This window comes from Mus pahari, chromosome 22, assembly GCF_900095145.1.
Source record: "Mus pahari chromosome 22, PAHARI_EIJ_v1.1, whole genome shotgun sequence".
Taxonomy (NCBI): domain Eukaryota; kingdom Metazoa; phylum Chordata; class Mammalia; order Rodentia; family Muridae; genus Mus; species Mus pahari.
In genome coordinates, this window is record NC_034611.1 from 5,548,577 (window position 1) to 5,570,555 (window position 21,979).

Sequence of the window (21,979 nt, forward strand, 5' to 3'; positions counted from 1 at the left end):
TCAAAGACTCACAGTTTATATGTCTTATAATTGCCTTATTTTCCATATACCTCATTTAATATTAGTAGTATCTTCATATATATATATATATACATATATATCTTATTTAATATTAGTAGTATCTTCTAATATATATATATATATATATTTTTTTTTTTTTTTTTTTTTCTGAGACATGGTTTCTCTGTGTAACCCTGGCTGTCTTGGAACTCACTCTGTAGACCAGGCTGGCCTCAAACTCAGAAATCCTCCTGCCTCTACCTCCCGAGTGCTGGGATTAAAGGTGTGTGCCACCACTGCCCGGCTATGGTTATATTTTAAGAGCAAAACTTTTTTCATTTCAAAATAATATGGTCTTCTGGTCCTTCAATAAGTAAATGAATCTATAACTTCTATCTTTAATATTACTTCCAAAATAAAATATTTTTATTCTAAATTTCCATATAGTCAGCACATCAATAAATTAAGCCACTGTCCCTTTAAATTTATAAAGCAGAAATCTGCAGGTCAATACTTTCTTTTATTCATTACCCAAAATTCACTGTCAGTAAATGCTTCTCTTTATGCCTGAGTGTTATGCTCAAGCTCTGTTTCTTTCTCTTTTTTTTATTAGATATTTTCTTCATTATATTTCAAATGCTATCCCCAAAGCCCCCTATTCCCTCCCCCTGCCCTGCTCCCCATACCACCCAATCCTGCTTCCTGGGCCTGGCATTCCCCTGTACTGGGGCATATGATCTTCACAAGACCAAGAGCCTCTCCTCCCATTGATGGCCGACTAGGCCATCCTCTGCTACATATGCAGCTAGAGACCCAGTTCTGTGGGGTACTGGTTAGTTCATATTGTTGATTCTCCTCACAGGGTTGCAGACCCCTTTAGCTCCTTGGGTACTTTCTCTAGTTCCTTCATTAGGGGCCCTGTGTTCCATACAATAGATGACTGTGAGCATCTACTTCTGTATTTGCCAGGCACTGGTGTAGCCTCAAGTTCTATTTTTAGAGCCATTTACTCATCTGCTATTTCTGTTGCTAATCTTGTTCAAACATCATTATTTCCTCAAGGACTCCTGGAGTTGCTTCCTTAGTGGTGTCTTGGCATCTAAATCTGACCTGTAAAAATGATTCAGTAGTAAGTATCTACTAAAAGCACTTTAAAGGCTTCTCATTGTATTTGTAATTTAAAAAAAAGCAAATGCATTGCAATGTGTTACTGGACCATATAAATCACACTGCATAGTTCTGAAGCTCTACTTTTCCCACTCCCTCTCTCTATTTCCTATATTATTCAAACTGGTTTTGTTTCTAAGCTTATAGCACCTCCAGATGCGTGATTCTCAGAGTCTCCATAAAGCTGATTCATTCTAGTCTTTGGATCTCTAATCTGATGTCACTTCAGAGTTTTCCTTGAACATTCTGTTCAAAGGGTTTATGTGAGGGAGTAACTGTCACTATCTTATTAATTTTCCTATTCCCGTTACAGAGTTTATCACAGACTCTAAGGATATATGGGCTTGAATTTTATTTTGATAGTTTATCTACCATCTCCACAGTATTTTTCCTCTGAGTATATGATCACATGTACAACCATCTCTTCCACCTAGCAGAGTACTTTCCAGAATGTAAGAAACACAGATGTTAGCTCTTCATCATCTTAACCAAATTATTGAGAATACCTTAAGGAAGGGAATAACATTTTTGGCTCATAGTTTCAGAGATTTCAGTCCATTTTCTTTGGCTCCATTGTTCTGGGCCCATGATGAAGTTGATCATCTTATAGTCTTATCCTGGAGGCATGTGGATGGAAAGTGTGCTTACCCTGTGGAGAACAGGATGAACTAAAATACCAGGTATTGCCCTCCAAGCAAGCACTATCTGTTAAATTTCAACTGTATCTCAAAATATCACCACCATTTGAAGAATAAGCATTCAACACATTAGCCACAGAGTCATTTGAACCGTAATGTGGAAGTATTACTCAGCCAGTATAATTTAATTTAATCAACTGTCAACAAGAAATATTTATGTTATATTCTTTCTGAGAGAGTTAAATGATATTGTGTTGATGCTATTATGGGATCTGGAACATGTCAAATACTTCAGGAGTGTGATAACCTCAATAGCAACTACCCATTATCAACAACAAATAAATCTAGTCTCCACAGATCCTGGAGTTCTTCTATAATGCTGTAATGGTTTGGCAAGCTAGAATATGAATGACTTTATACTTTAAGCCACTGAAAGTAAAACGAAAGAAAATATGTCATAACACAAAGTCATATGAAATTCAAACTGCAGTACACATAAGCTTTGTAATATATAGACATGCTAATACAGGCATTTTATTTATAAACTGCGTACACTTACTTTCATGTTTACAACAACAGTATTGAATAGTTATGACAAAAACCTTCTGATAAAGACTAGATCAACATGTAAGAATGAATTATATCAACTCATGCCTATTTCCCTATGGTGTGCATGGTTTTAATCTCCTTTTTTGATACAGAAACTTATAGCAAATAAAATATGAAGTGAACTTTGAATTCAATGCTCAATATATCTCTCCATGTAATTTAACTTAGTTTTTACCACATCTATGTGAGATAATACTATTAAAAGGTCTCATGGGTTATAACAAAGCCAAAACCTACCTCCTCATCAATCAGAAACTTATGCTACAACTTCCTTTTTCACAATTATGTTATTAGGTATATGCTTAGTCAGTTTACTTTTTTTATTAATCATATAGATAGATGTTTTCCATCAGCTCATAAACAATCTATTGATGTACTGACATTTTAGCTCAAAATATTAAAACAAAATACTAAGTTTTCAAAGAACAATGTAGAAGTCAGCAGCGCCAGAGATTAAATTCACAAGCATAAAAAGTAGCCTAAAAGCATCATTGAAACAGCATGTATGACTGGTATTAGCCCAATGCAAAGAAACCTTTTCATCTAAGATATTTTCTGGTGTGACAAACTGAACCCATAACAAATATCTACCAGATAAGGTTTTCATAAATTTATATGAACAAGGAGTCAAAAACATTTTTTTTTAAATTCATCATAGCTCTTGAAGCAAAGGAATGGAAATACTCAAATTGAACCTTTTCAAGCACGGTAGAAGTGAATCCGGGGAGTGTTCCTGTCCTCTTTAAATGACCCAGGGAACCATTACCTTTACATCTTAGATACTTTTCAGGCTCATAGGGCTTATCACGTGACCATGTAGAGATTGCTCAGTACCCAGTCCTCTGTGGATTGCCATGAGGATTCACCTATTTTTTATTAATTTCCAAATTATTCTGAATTACAGATTATTTTTCCTCTTCTATTTACAAATAAATTTTAGTTTCTTCAAGTGTAATCACAACAATAGTAATTTCACAGAACTTTGGTTTTCATAAAGAAATTTATAAAAACAGAGATGACCCATGCGGCTTCTGGTTCCCACCTGTGCCAGCCAGGAGTAGAGCCCAGGTGTGGAACCCGATCCCACATAACCCACACCCCAGTTATAGCTCAACTCCCCAGGATCACAAGATAGAAGGATCACAGGCTCACAGGAAGGACAGGTTCCGGTCAGAGACGGGGAGGCCAGATAACACCAGAGATAACTAGATGACAAGAGGCAAGCGTAAGAACATAAACAACAGAAAACAATTTGACTTAGCAACCTCAGAACCCAGTTCTCCTACCACAGCAAGTACTGGATACACCAACACACTCTTAAAACAAGATTCAAGTCTAAACTCTCATTTCATGAAGATGATAGAGGATCTTAAGAAGGATATAAAGAACTCCCTGTAAAGTAAGGAACACTATCAATAGGACAAAATGGCAACCCACAGATTGGAAAAAGATCTTTAGAAACAAACATCTGACAGACAGCTAATATACAAATTATACAAGGAATTTAAGAAGGTAGACTCCAGAGAACCAAATAAGCCTATTAAAAATGGAACACAGAGCTAAACAAAGAATTCTCAACTGAGGAATACTAAATGGATGGGAAGCACCTGGAGAAATGTTCAACATTTTTAGTCATCAGGGAAATGCAAATCAAAACAACCCTGAGATTCTACCTCACACCAGTCAGAATGACTAAGATCAAAAACTCAGGTAACAGCAGATGCTGGCAAGGATGTGGAGAAAGAGGAACACTCCTCCATTGCTGGTGGGACTGCAAGCTAGTAAAACCATTTTGAAATCAGTTTGGCAATTCCTGAGAAAATTGGAAACAGTTCTACCTGAAGACCCAGTTATACCACTCCTAGACATATACCCAAAGATGCTCCAACATATAACCAGGACACATGCTCCACTATGTTCATAGCAGCCTTATTTATAATAGCCAGAAGCTGAAAACTACCCAGATGTCCCTCAACAGAATGGATATGGAAAATATGGTGCATATACACAATGGAGTACTACGCAGTGATTAAAAACAATGACTTCATAAAATTCTCATGCAAATACATGGAACTAGAAAATATCATCCTGAGTGAGGTAATCCAGACACAAAAGAGCACACATGGTATCACTAATTAGTGGATACTAGTCCTAAAGCTCACAGTGCCTATGATACAACCTACAGACCATATTGAGAGTAAAAGAAAGTAAGACCAGGAGGTAGGTGCTTTAAAGCTGCATTGAGGGGGAAACTGGACAATTGGGGGAGGTGGAAGAAGAGTGTGACCCGGGAGGGGGAAAGGAAGAGGAGGGAAATACTGGTGACAGTATCAGAAACTGTAGGAGATGTGAGACGGGTACAGAGGGTCAGGAAATCAGACTTTAGCTGTAATGAGCATAGAAGGGGGAGAGAGATCCGGTGAAGACCACCTCCAGTGGACAGGCATGGCCCCTGGTCAAGGAATGGGCCACCCACCTGTCTCAAAGGTTTTTAACCCAGAAATGTTCCTGTCCAAAGAAAGAATGGGGGCAAAAGTTAGAACAGAGACAGAAGGAAGGAGTAACCAGGAACGGCCCCACCTGGGGACACATCATGTCTGCAGACACCAAACCCAACACTGTTGCCATGGTAAAGAGGTGCTCGTGGACAGGAACCAAGTATGGCAGTTCCTGGGGAGGTCTGGCCAGCAAATGACCAATGCGGATGTGGATGTTTGGAGCCAACCATAAGACTGAACTCAAGGAACCTGTTGAGGGTGCTGGCAGAAAGAATGGAATTGCGGAGAGGCATTGCAACCCCATTTAAAGAACAACATGGGCTGGCCTGACCACCTAGTTCTCCCAAAGTCTAGGCCACCAAACAAGGAGTGTATCTAGAGGGATCCACGTCTCCAGATACATATGTAGCAGAGGATGGCCTTGCCCAACAGCAACAGGAGAGGAGGCTCTTGGTCCCAGGGAGGTTGGATGGCCTAGAATAGGGAGATGCTGGAGTGGTGGGGCAGGGGCGTGTGTGTGAGTAAGGAAGCACTCTCATATAGGCAAAAGGGAGTGGGGAGGGCAGATGTGGGATGGGGGGAATAACCGGGCAGTGGGATATCATTTGAGATGTAAATGAATGGAATGATTAATTTTTAAAAAGTCTTCAAAGCCTTGTGTAGCATATAAAGGTACTTTTAAGAAAAGAAAAACACGGAGGTGAATTGAGGAATGCTATAAATACAGTCAGAAAAAGCAAGTTCAAATATTTTCAGGTAGATGTGTTGAGCCTGAAAATATATGCTACTTATACAAAATAATGGGCTTACTCATGACATTTTCATACATGTATATAATCTGCTTTTATTAAATTCACATCCCAAATGCGTCCCATAATCCACTCTTCCGTTAAATCCCTTCAGTCCCGTTATTACAGCTCTCTTCTAATTTCACATATATTTTTCCTACTAGAATACATATTAGTCAGGGTTGAAAATATATTTAAATGGAATTTACTACATTGGTTTACATGATATATTCTAATTAATACAGCAATGTCTTACACAGGAGAGGCTAATAACATAGTGACAGCACAGTCTATGAGACTGGGTGTCTAAGTCGTCTCAGTCTTTTATCAAGTGCCTAGAATATGCCTGGAGAGCCACTGGTTTTCAGTAGGTTTGAAGCCCAACGAAGCTGTGTTCTGATATATGTGACCGAATGAAGCAGCAGCAACTCAGTAGATGCAATGTATATCCACTTGCCAGTGAGAGCTAAGGAAAGGGATGTGATCTTTCTTTTATCTGGGTTGCCACTGCAAGATGTTCCTCAAATTTAGAGTGTGTCTTCCTACTTCAAATGATGTGATAAAGAGATTTCTCAAACACTGCACCCGACAGTTTGGCTTTTAATTTATTATAGAACTAATCAAGTTGATAGCCAAGATGAACAATTATGTCACAAATATAAGAGAAAATGTAGTATTTCTCTTCCTGAAGCTGGCTTATTGCTTAACATGATGATCTTTAGTTCCATATATTTTCCCATAAAGAAAATTATTTAATCATTCTTTATAACTGATATTTCACAATACATATCTGTAATTTTTAACCCAATCCTCATTGACTCAAAGACTTATCTGTGGTATATGCTGTCATAACAAACATGGGATTACACATGCAGCTGTCTATATTGAATGCAACCTCTGATTCCTTTTTCATATACCCAAGACGATTTAGACTTATTATGCTGTTATATTGTTAGGTTGGGGGAGAATCATAATGACTTTTCAAGTAGCTGCACTGGCTTACATTCCCAGCAACAATATTTATGTTCCTTCCCCTACTTGTAATTTGTTATTTTTTTATTTTTGTGTTTTCTTGATTATAGTAATTATGAGAGGTTGATATGGAATATAAAAGAAGTTTTATATTTTCTTAATTATTCTTTGAAGAATGTTATTGGAATTTTGATGATATCTGCATCATGTCTGTAGATTGCTTTCCACAGCATGGTCATTTTCTCAACAGGACTCATGGCTGTGCATCTTTGGTGGTAGGATCACACTCACTCTGGTTCTCTTCAAGGGCATTATTTGCTCTGAATCTCAGAACCATCTCTCTAGTCTGTTAATTTTATTTTCTACCACTTAAGTTTGTGATACTTTGCTATGGCAGCTATGGGAGAATAAAGCAAATAAAGGTAGATAACAGAAAAAATAAGGAAACAAAATCTGTAATTGAGAATACACACAAATACATATGTATGTATGTATGTATGCATGTATGTATGTATGTACGTATGTATGTATGTATATAAAAGTAACTGTGACTTGGAGGATGTATGTATGTATGTATGTATGTATAATAACCGTTACTGTAGAGGATGTCGAGTCTGGTTTACATGTATTAAATTTTTCTGTGCCACAGTGGACCATGGAGTTAATGCTACCCACACCACCAAGATAAAGCTTAAGAACTTTCTGCAGACACAATAGAGGAATGTAACTTATTGTTTAATTTTGCTCTTTTACAATTTCATACATGTATACGATGTGTTATGCTTACCCCTCACACTCTTGTATCCTTCTATCCCTCCCAACCCTCTCCCAATACCAATCATTTTCTCATATTCATTACTTTTAGATTTTAAGACCCACTTATAACATGACCATGAATACGCCAAAGTATATTTTCCTTTTATATCCAATAAATAAAACTTGGTATGGCTTAACTCAAAAGGAAAATGAGTATTCACCGCTAGACATTAGCAACTTCTCTTGGAAAAATTGGCAAAGCCAGGGAGAATGAGCTCCCATGGTTCTGGAAGGATATAAACTCTGTCCCAGCTTTTTCTGATTGCCTGCACAGGCTTCCTAGAGACCAGAGGTAACATGTCTCATATTGAAGAAGATTCCACCAGAGAATGCTGGTCAAAATGGTGAAGTATCAGAATTTATGAGCCCACTCCTATTATATTTTGTTTCTTAGATGGAAAATGAAGATAATATGAGAGTTCAGAGGATCCATGCACGTGAATACTTTGGTGACATTTTACAGTTCATGTGGGATTCTTCAGGAACCCTAAAAGAAAACCACAAATCATTGAGAGAAAAATGATTGACTCGAAACATTTAGGCTTTAGTAGATAGCAGGAACAAATCCTTGGCTTAAGAAAATAGACATTTCCAACTTCTTGTAATAGAGATTAAGATCTCTGAGCTGTCAGTGACAATTAATGTGAGAAAATGACCCGTAACTGTGTGTCAAAGTGAGGTTAAGCAGGGTTCACAGGGTTGATGTTGTTTCAACTGAAAGATCATATATCGAAGACCCTGATCATTCTACATTATGAGGAGAACATAATAGCATGATTTGTTCTTTGCAGTAGAAATAAACAGATGTAATTGTTATCTTGTGCAGACTGCCTATACATGGTGACCCATGAGTATAAACAGGGGTTACTGGAACTGTAGATAATGGCCCTTTGTCTTCCATGACTCAAAAGAGTTCAGTTCACCCAATTCTTTTTTCTAGATCTTTGTTCCTTGACTTAACTTCATGATCTCATTAAATATCCCTTCTTTGCTTTTACTCACCTTATAGAAGATAAATCTCTCTATTGATTCATGCATCCTGAAATGAATACATCTTGCCAATAATAATCCGTCTCATGAAAACCTTACTCTGACACCATCAGTGATAATTGTATTTTATTTCTTCTAAAATGATTAGAGGTTTTTAATAATCCAGAAATTTGGTTTATCTAATTTTTTCTTATTACCAGTGGAACTAAAACATTACTCTTTTCAATTTTACTAATAAACTAGAGTCTGCACTCCAAGGACTCTCTGCATTTTCTATTCAGTAGTATTATAAAATTTTGAGCATCATTTTTAGCTGGGGTTAGGGTTAAGACTGAAAACCATGACTTCACATACTAGGTTAGCTCTCTACCATTGAATCATTTCTTTAGCCATAAGGCTATAATTTTTTTTTTTTTAAAGCTGGAACTCTGGAATGTAGTCATGGAATCAGGTATGTCCTGCAGAGGCATGTCACCTTGAATGAGTTAATCCTCTGCATTGTACTTCATGTTTCCCATCTATGAGGTTAATGAGTGATTATCTAATGTGATTTGTAGCTAAGAGGAAGAGATGGGGGGGAGGAGGGAGGGAGGGAGAGAGAGGGGGTGGGAGGAAGGGAGGGAGGGGGGGAGAATACATATAAAACTCTTGAAAGAGGGACATGAAAGGCTGATACATGGAACCAGTCCAACATTGCTAAATTTCAAATAATAAGAAGTTCACATTTTTCCTATAATAGATTTTTTTCAGTTTGTGGTTAGTTGATTTAAAAAATAAAAAAGAGATTTCTTCCTCATCAATTCCTTGTCTGATGCTGGAAGAGTTGAACACAGTATTTCAAAAAGTTTCAAGGAATTTTGTTCAGCTATATAGCAGCCTGAAAGGAGATCCTAGGAGACCTAGTCACTTAGAGCCCTTCACAGAACAATTTACCCAATCCTTCCTCATTCTTTAAATTGGAGAAGAGTGGCAGAGGCCATTCAACTCTTCTTATTTTCATAAATAAGCAGTTCTTTCGTATTTGGTTAAAGGTATAAACCAAATAGCTGGCAAATAATATCCCCATATTAGGTAGCAAGGTGCACTGGGTTCACAGAGGAAGAACAATTAGCCTTTATCAGAAAGGAACAGGTTAGCACTGCAGCTTAAGCTGCCTGAAAAGGCTCATGGATCAGAGGGATTAGTTCAATCAATGTTTAGGTCTCTGGTTGCCCAAAAAGCACCTGGTAATGTATAGCATTTCTTAAAGTGTTGTGAAATGCTTGGTGGTGGTAGTGGTGGTGGTGGTGGTGGTGGTGGTGGTGGTGTGTGTGTGTGTGTGCATCTGTGAGCTGTGGCCCACCCACACAAAGCCTCTCCTGATGCTAAACTAAGCAGGTGCCTCCCAGGTCAAGCTTGGCCTAACTTTAGTATAATCCCATTTATCTTCAAATAGGCCACAAGTTTTATTCTTACATGAAGAGATGTATGTGAAGAATAGATCGGGTTGGGGAGAGGACAACACAAAGCTACTCCTAACAGGACTATCTTGGGCCCATTTTCCCAGGCAGTGCCTGCCCAGGCATCTCATTGCTTAGATTTATTCTCTTTGTATTAATGTCAATGGGACCAGCAGCCAGATCTCTCCATGAATTTCAGGGAATGCTGATTTCCATTTTGCTTTTGAACATAATGGATCACTTATTCTGGTTTTTTTTTTTTTTTTTCCTAGAATTTTCCAAGTATGATGAACTATGAATCCTCTCTTGAGATTTTGGCCAAAGCATGCCTTTAAACATTCAGTTCAGCTGTCTACAAAGTAATGATCAATCCACTTCCAAGCCTGCCAAGATCGCATATTCTTTAATAATCATGTTCAGCCTAGGACTAAATGGAAAAGACTATGTAGGGTGAGGTAGCCATTTATCTTTTGTCTTTGTTTGAGATACTTTAAATGTGCCTCGGGATCAATAAACAGCACAGATCTTCAATTGATCCTTACTCTCTAATTAAGGTATCTTCTGGAGGATGCCTTGTTACATAAAATAAGGTTCTCACTCATTTATCATTTCCAGGATGGTCACTGCAGCATGAGAAAATCCCTGCTTTGCCTTCCTGCTCAATTAATCACAATTACTTTCATCAGTGAGCAAGATTACTCAGAGGGATACTTGACACCAATGAGTTTCTTTGATGTTCATTTTTATTTTTATTAGAATACTACGTCTTGGTCTGTGCCTGCAGTTAACTGCTGGCTTTCCCTCTGTCTCACTTACTTTCTAGAAAACAACAGTGATGCAGATCTATCTTTCTGAGGTCAGTCTAGGTTGTCTTCATAGCACCAGCAATGTAAAGGACCATTGTGGTGTTGTCATTAATACAAGGAGTCACAGTTTTACAAATACTTTTATGGAATTAAGGTAGAATAGAGATACAATATGGCTACTATATTTCTATCATTTATTTGGTTACCTAGCATGACAGTTATTCAAATATAGATTTAAAACATACAAGTCAAGCATGATCATGCAGAGGTTTAATCCTTGCACTTGGGTTAAAGTTGAGAGTTTAAAGCCAACCTTGGTTAAATGCTATGTGATTAATCTCAAGACACAAAACAAAACAAACCAACAAAGGGAAGTAAGGGGCAAAAAGGGGGAGGAGGAAAATGAAGAGAAGGAGAAAAACATGGCATGTTTGCACAAGGAGTGGTCCAAATGCAGATGCTTTAATATATGGAGTCCCTGTCCTCTTTGATAGTGAACATAATCACATGTCACTGAAAGGCAACTATGTCCTAGAAGAGACAAGTTCGCTTCATGGGTGCTGGGTAGAATGTAGACAATGAGAATACATTTTTTTTTTCCTGGAGTTTAAATTCATAGCTCACAAGTACAGCTACAGCTACATGTGAAACTCACCTGGCAGCTCATAAAATACCTCAGCATCTAAACTTATGGAGATGAACCCCTGTATCTGCTGGATTATATGATCTCTAGACGATAAGTACCATGGAACTGGTTTTTCCTTACCAATAGCCTAAGGGATGTTTCACGGTTAAGGGAATCGTGGACAGAGATTCCCACCCAAACAGCATTATACACTAAAGCAGTGGTTTTCATCCTGTGGGTTGCAACCCTTTTGGCAGACTTCTAATTCTAAGAAATATTTACATTATGAATCAAAACTAACAAAATTACAGTTATGAAGTTGCAATGAAAATCATCTTATGGTTGGGTATCACCACAACACGAGGAACTATAGAGTCTTAGCATTGCAGCGGTATGAAGATTGGGAACTACTGCTTAAAAACCAATTTCCAAAGTTCACCTAACTACAAACTATTACAAGTGTCTGGTGGTAGAGAGAGCAAAACCGGAAAGTTGGTGCCAACCACAGATTACTTGCCACACCACTGCATTTTAAGCTTAAAGCAACCCTTACAGGGAGGCGGAGTTACACAGGCTAAAAATTAAAATTACAATTTTAATATGATGCTTCAACATTTAAATAATTAACTAATTATGACTAGATAAATAATAAGGTAAAAATCTGTGAAACTTCAAGTAGAGAAGAGTTAATCACTGAGGGTTTGAGCTGGAAACCACCCACTTACTCTTTGCTTTTCCCATTGACAACTGGGTAATCAGTGGTATCTCCCTACGGATGATGAGCTGAGACTGAAAAGAAAAATAATGTTGTCCTTTCTCAGACAACACCATCTAATCATGTTAGCCCTGCTGTTGCAGGGCTATGTCAAAATCAGCATACTTATTAGTAATGCTTTAAGGAAATTCTCAGTGATGGTAAAGACAGACAAAGCCAGAAGAATCATGAGGTACTGGGGGAAATGATGGAAAGAAGCCTTCAGAGGATATGTTACAAAATTGGAAGCCAATAAACAGCTAGATAAATAGCTGGGTTGAACAGCCGAGATGGGTTATTCCTGCTCTGCAGCCTCTTTCTGGTTTAGAGCATTCTGATAGGGGCCAGAGGTGAGAAGGAAAGACCAATATATTAACAGATGCATGAGCAATGTTACTACTATTTTGCTTAAAATTTATTATAGAATTTTGAAATACAAAACTCATTTCATTTTTTTAAAACCACTTGTATTTGATTTGAAACACATAGATCTAACTATCCCTAGATATATTAGATAGACAGATACATAGATGATAGATAGATAGATAGATAGATAGATAGATAGATAGATAGATAGATAGATAGGTAATACTTTTAGCATTTGTAATTTAGGGATTTTGGTTTTTCATTTCTGTCCTGAATGAAGTACTCACTGACCTTTGGAACATTTAATTCAGGAAAGGAAACTTGTAAAATGAAACAAATTCAGTGGTCATGCTGTAGACAATTTCAAATGTTCAGTTTATTTTTAAATGTTGATTAATAACTATTGCATAAAATTTAGAAAATCTGAGTAAATTGGATGATCATATCACGCAAAAACTTTTAATTTCCTTGAGAGTGGAGATAGATGAGACAAGGCCATAAATATCAGCAAAATGGCTCTAAAAAACAGACAAGATGATCTTCCTAACCAAAGCAGCAAGCATCTCTTGGTCTCCTATAATGACAGAATGAAGTATGATTTCAAGGGGTCAATGAGTGGCAGCAGCTGTGAAACCAGAAAGATATAGGGTAAAGCTGGAACAAGGAAATTGAATAACAGCAGTTGAGTTAAGCAACACCAACTTCTGTCCAGCACCCTGCCGACAAATCTACACCTCAAGAACCCTTTTGTTTTCTGGAATTTAAACAATTTCCTTTTAATTCCCAGGGAGTCCACATTCTTATCGCAGTATTAATATTATTTACATTCATTCCTCACCTCCTGGAAGCTCAAGGTGATTTAGTAACTATAAGGTACCCAAAGTTAATAATCTGAAATGCCAGTCATGACAACATGGCAACTCCACTGTTCTGAGCTCCTAAGGAAATCAGTACGCAAAGGGAATTAACTTCTTTTAACCTGAGACTGAAAAGCAGCTATAGAGGAAGGAAAAGGCTTATTGGTTCTTCATGATTCTGATTCTGGCAGTGTCTACCGTCATATTCCCATGTGCATTGAGGCATTGTTTGGAAAGCTACCTTCATTTTAGAAGCTGTGTAACAGAACAACAATTTTCTCAGTGAAAACAGATGTCATTTCTGCCTCTTTCCATGGGAAAAACTGCTGGAGATAGTAATAAGGGTGGCATGGTGCTAAAAGAAGAGAGAATCGGGGAGAAAGCAGTGCAGTAGTAAAAGTAGCTTTCAGTGAGGGAGTGGTGAGTACAGCCGGGAAAGAGCACTCTGAGCAGCAGCCAGCTGCGACAAGGTCAAGTGGGTATTTGCAACCAGGGGCTCAGTGTAGGGATGGTAAGTAGATAGAGCAAGGATGACTCTTCAAAAACGGAATTAACTCTTTCTTGTTTGTTTGTTTGTTTGTTTGTTTTTGCTTGGTTTGTTTATTTATTGTTTGTTTGTTTGCTGAAGGCTGAAGGTTATCAAACATCATGGGAAGATGTCATGGATAGCCCTGGGGCTAATTATATTTGATGCTAATTCCTTTGAACACGGAATGAGTCAGCACTCAGGTGATTTCCTGTAAACCTGCTTCCCACCTTAATTTGTAAAATAAAGGAGATCTGATGATTGGGCAGATAAAAGGGAAGGTGGAGGAGGGAAGGAGAAAATGGAAGAGGGAGAGGACATAGAGGAGGAGGAAGAAGAAGAAAAGTGGAGCAGAAGCACATGGCCTAGAGAAACAACAAGTTCTTAGGGGTCTTATAGATGTGGAAGGTGGTGGTGTAGAGGTAGATCTGCCCAATCTAGGTGCACAGCATGTATCATATTAATTGAGTTGTGTTTTCATTGCCGGGGCATATTTGGGTTGGAGATTTACTGAGACAGGAAGACTGTTGTGGAATTTGACCTGATGTCGAGTATCAGATATGGAGAGTAGGGAATTATCTCCATATAACTTAGGGGGGCCCTTGTTGAAAGCAGGAGACAGGGACACAAGGAGGACAATACTAAGGCCCAAGGTTCAGAGCTATATAAAATAAGGTTCTTAAGGAGCCAAGGTTTGCTCAAAGAGAAAGACTCTGATAGTGGGTAGGAGACAGAAAGGACCAGGGTTTTGACTACTATCCCTCTTCAAGTGAAGTTGTGGTAAATCTCCAACCCAAATAAGCCTGTGCAAAGAAATCACAACTTAATTAATATCAATACAAATTGCACACCTAGATTGGGCAGATCTACCACTACACTACTATATTACTCATATGTGAGATCCCTTATAACTTGCAGTTTTTCCAGGCCACATGGTTCTGCTCCATTTTCTCTCCTCCTCCTCCTCCTCTTCCTCCTCCTCTTCCTCCTCCTCCTCCTCCTTCTCCTCCTCCTCTTCCTTCTCCTCCTCCGTTGTCCTCTCTTCTCTCCCTTTCCTCCTTCTCCCTAAGACTTTTCAGCTCCATCTTCCCTTCCACTGCCCAATCACCGACTCTAGCCTTTATTTTACAAGTTAAAGTGGAGCGAAGGTTCACAAGAAGTCACCCGATTCACTCCTTATCTTAGGCAGCTCCTCCTGGGAAGCTGGAACTAGCATCAAAATACAAATAGCATCAGGGCAATCTATAATAAAGTATAGGAGTGTGACCCATCACACTTCTATGATTCCAGCTCCCCCCTGATGTTTTGTCCATTGGTGAACAAATAGTACTCATTTTTCCAGTGATTTGAATGGATGCTCAAGGTAACCAAAGTACCCCAATGTGTTCTGCCTCCTCTGCTTCCTCACCCTAGTCTCATGACTACCTTCTTCCTACGAAGCTTCTGCAGTTATCTATTATGCCCCAAAAGGCTAGAAGGCAGAAAATTTCCCTGGTATGTTGTATAGGGATGGGAATTTTGTGAAAAGACTGGCATCTTGCTTTAATATCATCATCTCACTGGTCTTATAAACTGTCCAAAAAAATTAAGCTGAGACAAAACATGATATAGAAGATACATAGAATTTATTACAGAGAAAAGTGGAGTGCTCCCAAGAGATAAGGATGGACCATGGCCAAGGGCACATTGTGCTGATATACATTTTAGGTGGGCCTTTGCTGTATGTAAAGTCTCTAGAATGGGAAGCTCTTCCCATTTGGACTGACCTCCAGACAAAGGAGCATGGGTAAGTCCTTGCTCTTTGTCTGAACGCATATTACTCTACATAAGCATTAGTATAAGATGTGGGGCTTTGCACTGGCTAGTTTTATGTCAACTTGACACAAAGTAGAGGAGAGAAGGCCAATTGAGAAAATGTCTCCATAAGATCCCACTTTTTCTTTTTCTTTTCTTTTTTTTTAATTTATTTTTTTAATTTTTTATTTTATTAGATATTTTCTTTATTTACATTTCAAATGCCATCCTGAAATTTCCCTATACCCTCCCTGCGCCCTGCTACCCTACCCACCCACTCCAACTTCTTGGCCCTGGAGTTCCCCTGTACTGGGGCATATAAAGTTTGCAAGACCTAGGGGCCTCTCTTCCCAATGCTGGCCGACTAGGCCTTCTTCTGCTACATATGCAGCTAGAGACTCGAGCTCAGGGGGTACTGGTTAGTTAATATTGTTGTTCCACCTATAGGGCTGCAGCCCCGTTCAGCTCCTTGGGTACTTTCTCTAACTCCTCCATTGGGAGGGCTCTGTGTTCCATTCTGTAGATGACTGTGAGCATCCATGTCTATATTTGCCAGGCACATTTTGTGTGTGTGTGTGTGTGTGTGTGTGTGTGTGTGTGTGTGTGTGTGTGTTGAGGGGGGAGTCCACTGTGGGTGGAGGTCCTGGGTTCTATAAGAAAGCAGTCTAAGCAAGCTATGGAGGAGCAAGCCAGAAAGCAGCACTTCTCTATGGCATGTGAGTCACCTCCAGTCTCCAGGTTCCTGCCCTACATGAATTCCTGCTCTTACTTCCTGTGATGATGAAATGAAACATGAAAACATAAGCCAAATAAACCCTTTCCTTGGCAACTCGCTTTTTGGTCATGGTGTGTCTCATGGTGTTTCCTCAAAGCAAAAGAAACTCTAACTAAGATAGGCTCTTAGAACAAAGATAACATAATAATTATTAATTATCTTCACAGCAGTTTGGAATGTCATACCTTTAAGAGTCTCACTCCTCTGCCTAGTGATTGGAATTCTTCAGTTCCAGACCTTGGTTTAATGGGCTGCTGATTATAAAATAAGTGTGCAGCCTCTGGTGCTCTTAGTTTCTGTTATCTAACAAACTGCAGAAAGAGAAGTCATGAAAAATTTGCCTTGGCCAAGGTAATAAATCTTACTGTAATCTAAGCTGCCATTCTCTCAATCCCAAAGGAGTCCTGTGATTATGATTTAAATTATTCAGAATGAGTAGTAAGTATGATTAATTAATACTTCTCAAAACAAAACTGACTGGAGAAGCTTTGATGAACATGTCTTTAGTACTTCTTCCCCATCCTAAAGGGCACCCCCCATAAAGGGCAGAACTCACATCCTTATAGTCTATGACAGCTCAGGGTGTGAATTCAAAAGGGAGCTGGACTTAATTGTACAAAGAGAACATGCAGTAACTCCCCAGACAGCTCCAGCAATATGCATCTCTCCTGAGCAAGTTTTCTACCATCTTCACTTAGAGAAAATAGCTTGCTGCAGTCAGAGTTCTAAGAAATACTTTGAAAACTAAAGGATCTTTTGGAATATAGAGCTGTTTGATGATTTTTCAAATCATAATTTACTTTTTTATGCTAAATGAGAGAGCAGAAGAGACCATTCACTACATGTATGCATTCATGTATATTTATCTTATTATTACATATTACTACTTCATGCTTTAAGTTTTATCTAGGAAAAGAGTAGAGATTTATTTCAAAAAGCAATTTTCTCACTTCTAATGTTCTTCCATTTTATATGAGCACTATCAGTGATGGAAACACTTCATCTGAAAGAGTAACTTGAAAAAAGTTTCAGATTCTTTGAAAAAGATGGTCCTCAAAATTAAATCTTGGGGTTCTGCACTGCATTTTAAAAACATTACATTGCTTTTTGTCTCATACACCTTTGATGTTTTTCAGTTGATGATTAAATGTTCATATCTTTGGTTTCCTGGTTGTAAAACCCATGGAGTCGAAGGCAACACTGCCACAGGCGTGATGCAAGAGGGAATCATAGAAAATGTGGCTTGAATGTAACTTAGCTTGAAATTGTACCACCTAGGTAAGTAAGGTATCTCTGTTATTATGAGATTTTTGTACTTGCAAACTTCTGGAAAACAAACAGAAAACAAAGAAACTTTTTTTGTGTGTGGAATTGAGCATGTTAACAGGAAGCAAGTGTTCAGTCACTAGAAAGGCACTTTTCTTCCTCTGACACAAATTTTGCTTTTGTGATTTGATTGACAGCCGTCCCACTGTCTATAAACAATCCACCATTACCCCAAATTACCATTCAGTCCCTGCATCCAACATTTAAACATTGAGTGGTTTTGCGTTCAATAAAATTCCTTTTCATTCCTTCCTAGGTTGCCATGTCTCTTCAAACAGAGACAGAAAAGCTCCGGTCTGTGTCAGACAGATTTTAATTTTCAGTCCCCATCCATTTGCAGGGGACTAGACACAGGCAAACAGACTCTCCCCCAAAGCCTAGCAACCTGCAGTTTAAACAGCCAATGCTTAAGAGTCCTGGGATGGGGGCCTGGACCTGTTCACACATGAATAAAGAAGATTAAGATTTCCTTTCAAAGACCTGAAGCCTTTTTGACAGCCAGTGTCAACAGCACTGTCTGCCTTCAATGTGAACCAGTCTTCTAGCACAGATTCCCACAGGGAGGTCCTGCCGATTAGCATGCATCACACCACTGTTCCTTGTCGGTATTTAATGGAAGAATAAGGGGGTAAAGTTTTGCAAACTCTTACTTAGGCACAAAGAAAGGATAACTTACAGGAATTGTTGAAAGAAAATACCAGTGAACATGAACACCTACAGGGAGCATTTAAAAAGTGAAGAGCCCAGGAGGGAAAGAAAGAATAGCTGGGATTTCTATTATCTAATTGCAGAGAAGTTAACAAAAGTTTTGTAGTCAAAGAGGGGTTTTGAAATTCCCTCAAAAAAATCAGTTTTACTCCAAGAAGGGGAAAAAGAATATCATCTAACTTTTCTTTTCAAGTAAAGGTATAAGACTGCATCAGAAAATAAGAATTTATTATCAACATACTTATAAGTAAATAACCAACCTTATAATTAGGGGAACACTTTCAAAAGGAAGATTTAAATTTTTCTTAATATTTATTAAAGTAAGTGCTTTACACATAGGCGATTTGTAGCACTAAATGAATGGGCCAGGGCTTTATTAAATAGTGAGTTTCATAACAAATTTGTGTCCTTAATAAAAACCACAAAGGGGGAAATGGTGTCCTGTCTACGAGTGGCAGCCTGTCCAACTTAACTTGTTGGAGACTAGTTCTAACACTGGAACATGTTGGCGTATGGATCCTCTCTCCTTTGAAATTATATCCCATCCTCCTCTTAATTAATACGTGCCAACTTATTTGAGGATGCATTGAAATACTTAAATTATACTTATTTACAAGATCATGGCTGTTTTTCATTATGTGACCAATGTTTACACAATTTGATGTCAACTGTTTATTTCTCAAGACTGGACAAGAATATAAACCAAAAAGTGCAACTTGCATAGGTGGCTGCCATGCTCCCACACCAGTGAGATTCAGCTGCTTCAGCGGAACTGGGAAAAGGTTCTCACTGACCTACCTACCCTCCTTCATTGACTGAGTACTTATTTTCAGAGTACTGACCCTATGCCAGGGACTGGCATAAAGCTTGGGCTACACCAAATTCAACTGAAATGGTCTGGAAAGTGCCAATTATATGCCACCTTTCCCAACACAAATTATGCTTGTGCTGCATTTGACAATTTTAAATCAATGAGACTATTTACACCACAGAAAATAGCAATTCAGCAAATTAGGGATAATTTGTTGTTGGTGGTAGGGTTTTGTTTTTTGTTTTTATTTATTTATTTATTTATTTGCAGTTGGTTGACATATATCTGCTAATATCTCACTAGATAGACAAGGTGTTTCTTTCCTCTTTTTTATACCCTACACTCAGGTATTCATTGTCTAGATACTTTTGCAGTGTATATCCAGAGATGGCTCTTTTGTGAAAAAAGGATAGGGAAAAACTAAGAAGACTGTACCTCATAGATTTTTTTCCTTCTGGGATTTGGGAGGAGCTAGTAGAATTCAAGAATGTCTGCCATTCAACCTTCAGATAGATAAGAGGCCCAGAACAAATATCAAATATGGCTATGTTATGACCAAAATTCAATTATCATGAGAAGAAAGGAAGGCCACCTAGGCTGCCTGAGAAAGCTAAGCTGTGGTTCTACATGAAGGCAATGTTTTTAATCATTTTTGTACTTAACACACATACTGGCTGTCACCTAACTACCTCCTGATGGATGGCAGGACTGCCATGTGGTGCTTCTCAAAATTAAACACATCAGAACTACCTGAAGCCTTTCAAAACCACATGTAGAAAGGTCTCAGCCTCAAAGACTGATTTAATATTCTGGGATGGGTCCCAAGGACTTTGTGTTTCTGTGAAAGTGGGTAACAATGATGCACAGCACATCTAGAAAACAACTGCTTTAGGGTTGGATCAAATATTCCAGTGCTTTCAGAACAATCAATTGCCCATGATGCAACTGAGAGCATGGATCATCTTATCCTTGAGTCATACAGGAATTTACCTATGGCTGTAAAAGCTCTCTGTAGCTGGATAAGAGAGATTCAAAAATATTCAAACATTGTAAATTTACAAGTTCCTTCTTTATCACCATTTGGTCTTCATGGGGTGATCTTATTTTTGGTAATGTCTACAGAATCCTTTGAACTTGACATCCACAGACAATTACCTCCAGCAAATAAACACTCATACAATATAAAAATAGTGCTTCATACAGAGTGTACTTTATCGTAGAAACAGTGAGCATAAGCCACGTGTCCTTGCATGTGTGTCACTGATGACTGCCGTGTAAAGTGGAATCCATGAGGCTTCATCAAGACTCTTTCTGCCAGCCTCTTGAAGCTGTTTTCAATGCCAGTTCAAAGCACAGAGACCCATCTCTAGCCATAGTTATTGAAACCTTGTTCATGTTTTAAAATTAAAACTGGAATGAATGCCTATGAAAAATTCATTCTATAAAATAATAAACCCATCTCTGTTACTGTTCAGTGAGTATTTTTCTCCTACCAAGACCTGACCGTTCCAGTCAGTCATTTCAGTGATCATAAGAGTAGATGTCAGGCAAGGGTAAGTTCATTTGGATGAGGTGCAATTGACGACTAACATAGTCTAAAAGATATTACTAAAGGTCCATTACCACTGAGTAATAAAGCCAGCATTATTGCTACTTCTTTGGGGATTTCAGATGTATTTATATTTATAAATAATCTCCACCCCTGGATATAAATACCCTTTGAGAGTTGATAGCTAATTGTGGCATATGAGCTTAAAGGTAAATATAACCTATCTCATAGAGCCAGAATTTTCTGTATATATATATGTATGTATACACACATGCACACACATATATATGCACAACTAGCCCAGTTTTGTACATTTATGGATCTGTGCTCCCAAAAACCTGCCAAACAATAATGAAAATTTCTTTTTAGAATAGAGGCAAATACAGTTTTGTGAAAGTGAATTGAAATGTATAAGGTCATATTACATATGAAAAATTTTGATTAAAAAAATTGAATGTGTCTCAGATGTTCTGGCAATCTAGAAAGTAAATTAAAGAAAAAAGAGAGGTAATCCTGCTAACCTCATATAAACAAAGTCAGGGAGGGGAACTTGGAGTAAGAGAGTCAACAATGACCATCAAAGAGCTTCCTTGTCGCTAGATGGTGACAGCACCAACTTAAGCAATTACAGCTATCTGGGAAAGAGATGCAACTTAGGGATGCTTGGAGTCATAGCCCTGTGTGCACCATTCTGGTTCTGTTTTACTGCATCTACATATTATACACATAAAGTACATGAGTATTTCACAGCCTTAGTTTTACTGAGATTCATTTTAATTTAGTTTAACTCGAGAAAATTAAAACAAGCAGCTATTTATGTTACAAGCATGCCGTATAGAATTTCATGAATGAATGTTTAATTGGGAACACATTTTTCATCCAATTGACATCATTTCACATGTTTCCCAAGTAGAAGTTAACTTCTACTCTAATTTACTAAAGAGAACATGTCTAGACACTGAAAGATTATAGGGAAACATAAAGATAAGTGGAGCAGATACACAAATACTCTGACATGGACTCTATTCTCTCATATTTCAGCTATTTATAGGAACCGATTTTCAGACTAAAAAGAGGGACATGGGAGCAGCCTGGGACCTTCCCTGTGAAAACATACTTTCTACCATAAATCAAAGCATTTTTCATTCATTTCAATAATTTGTGT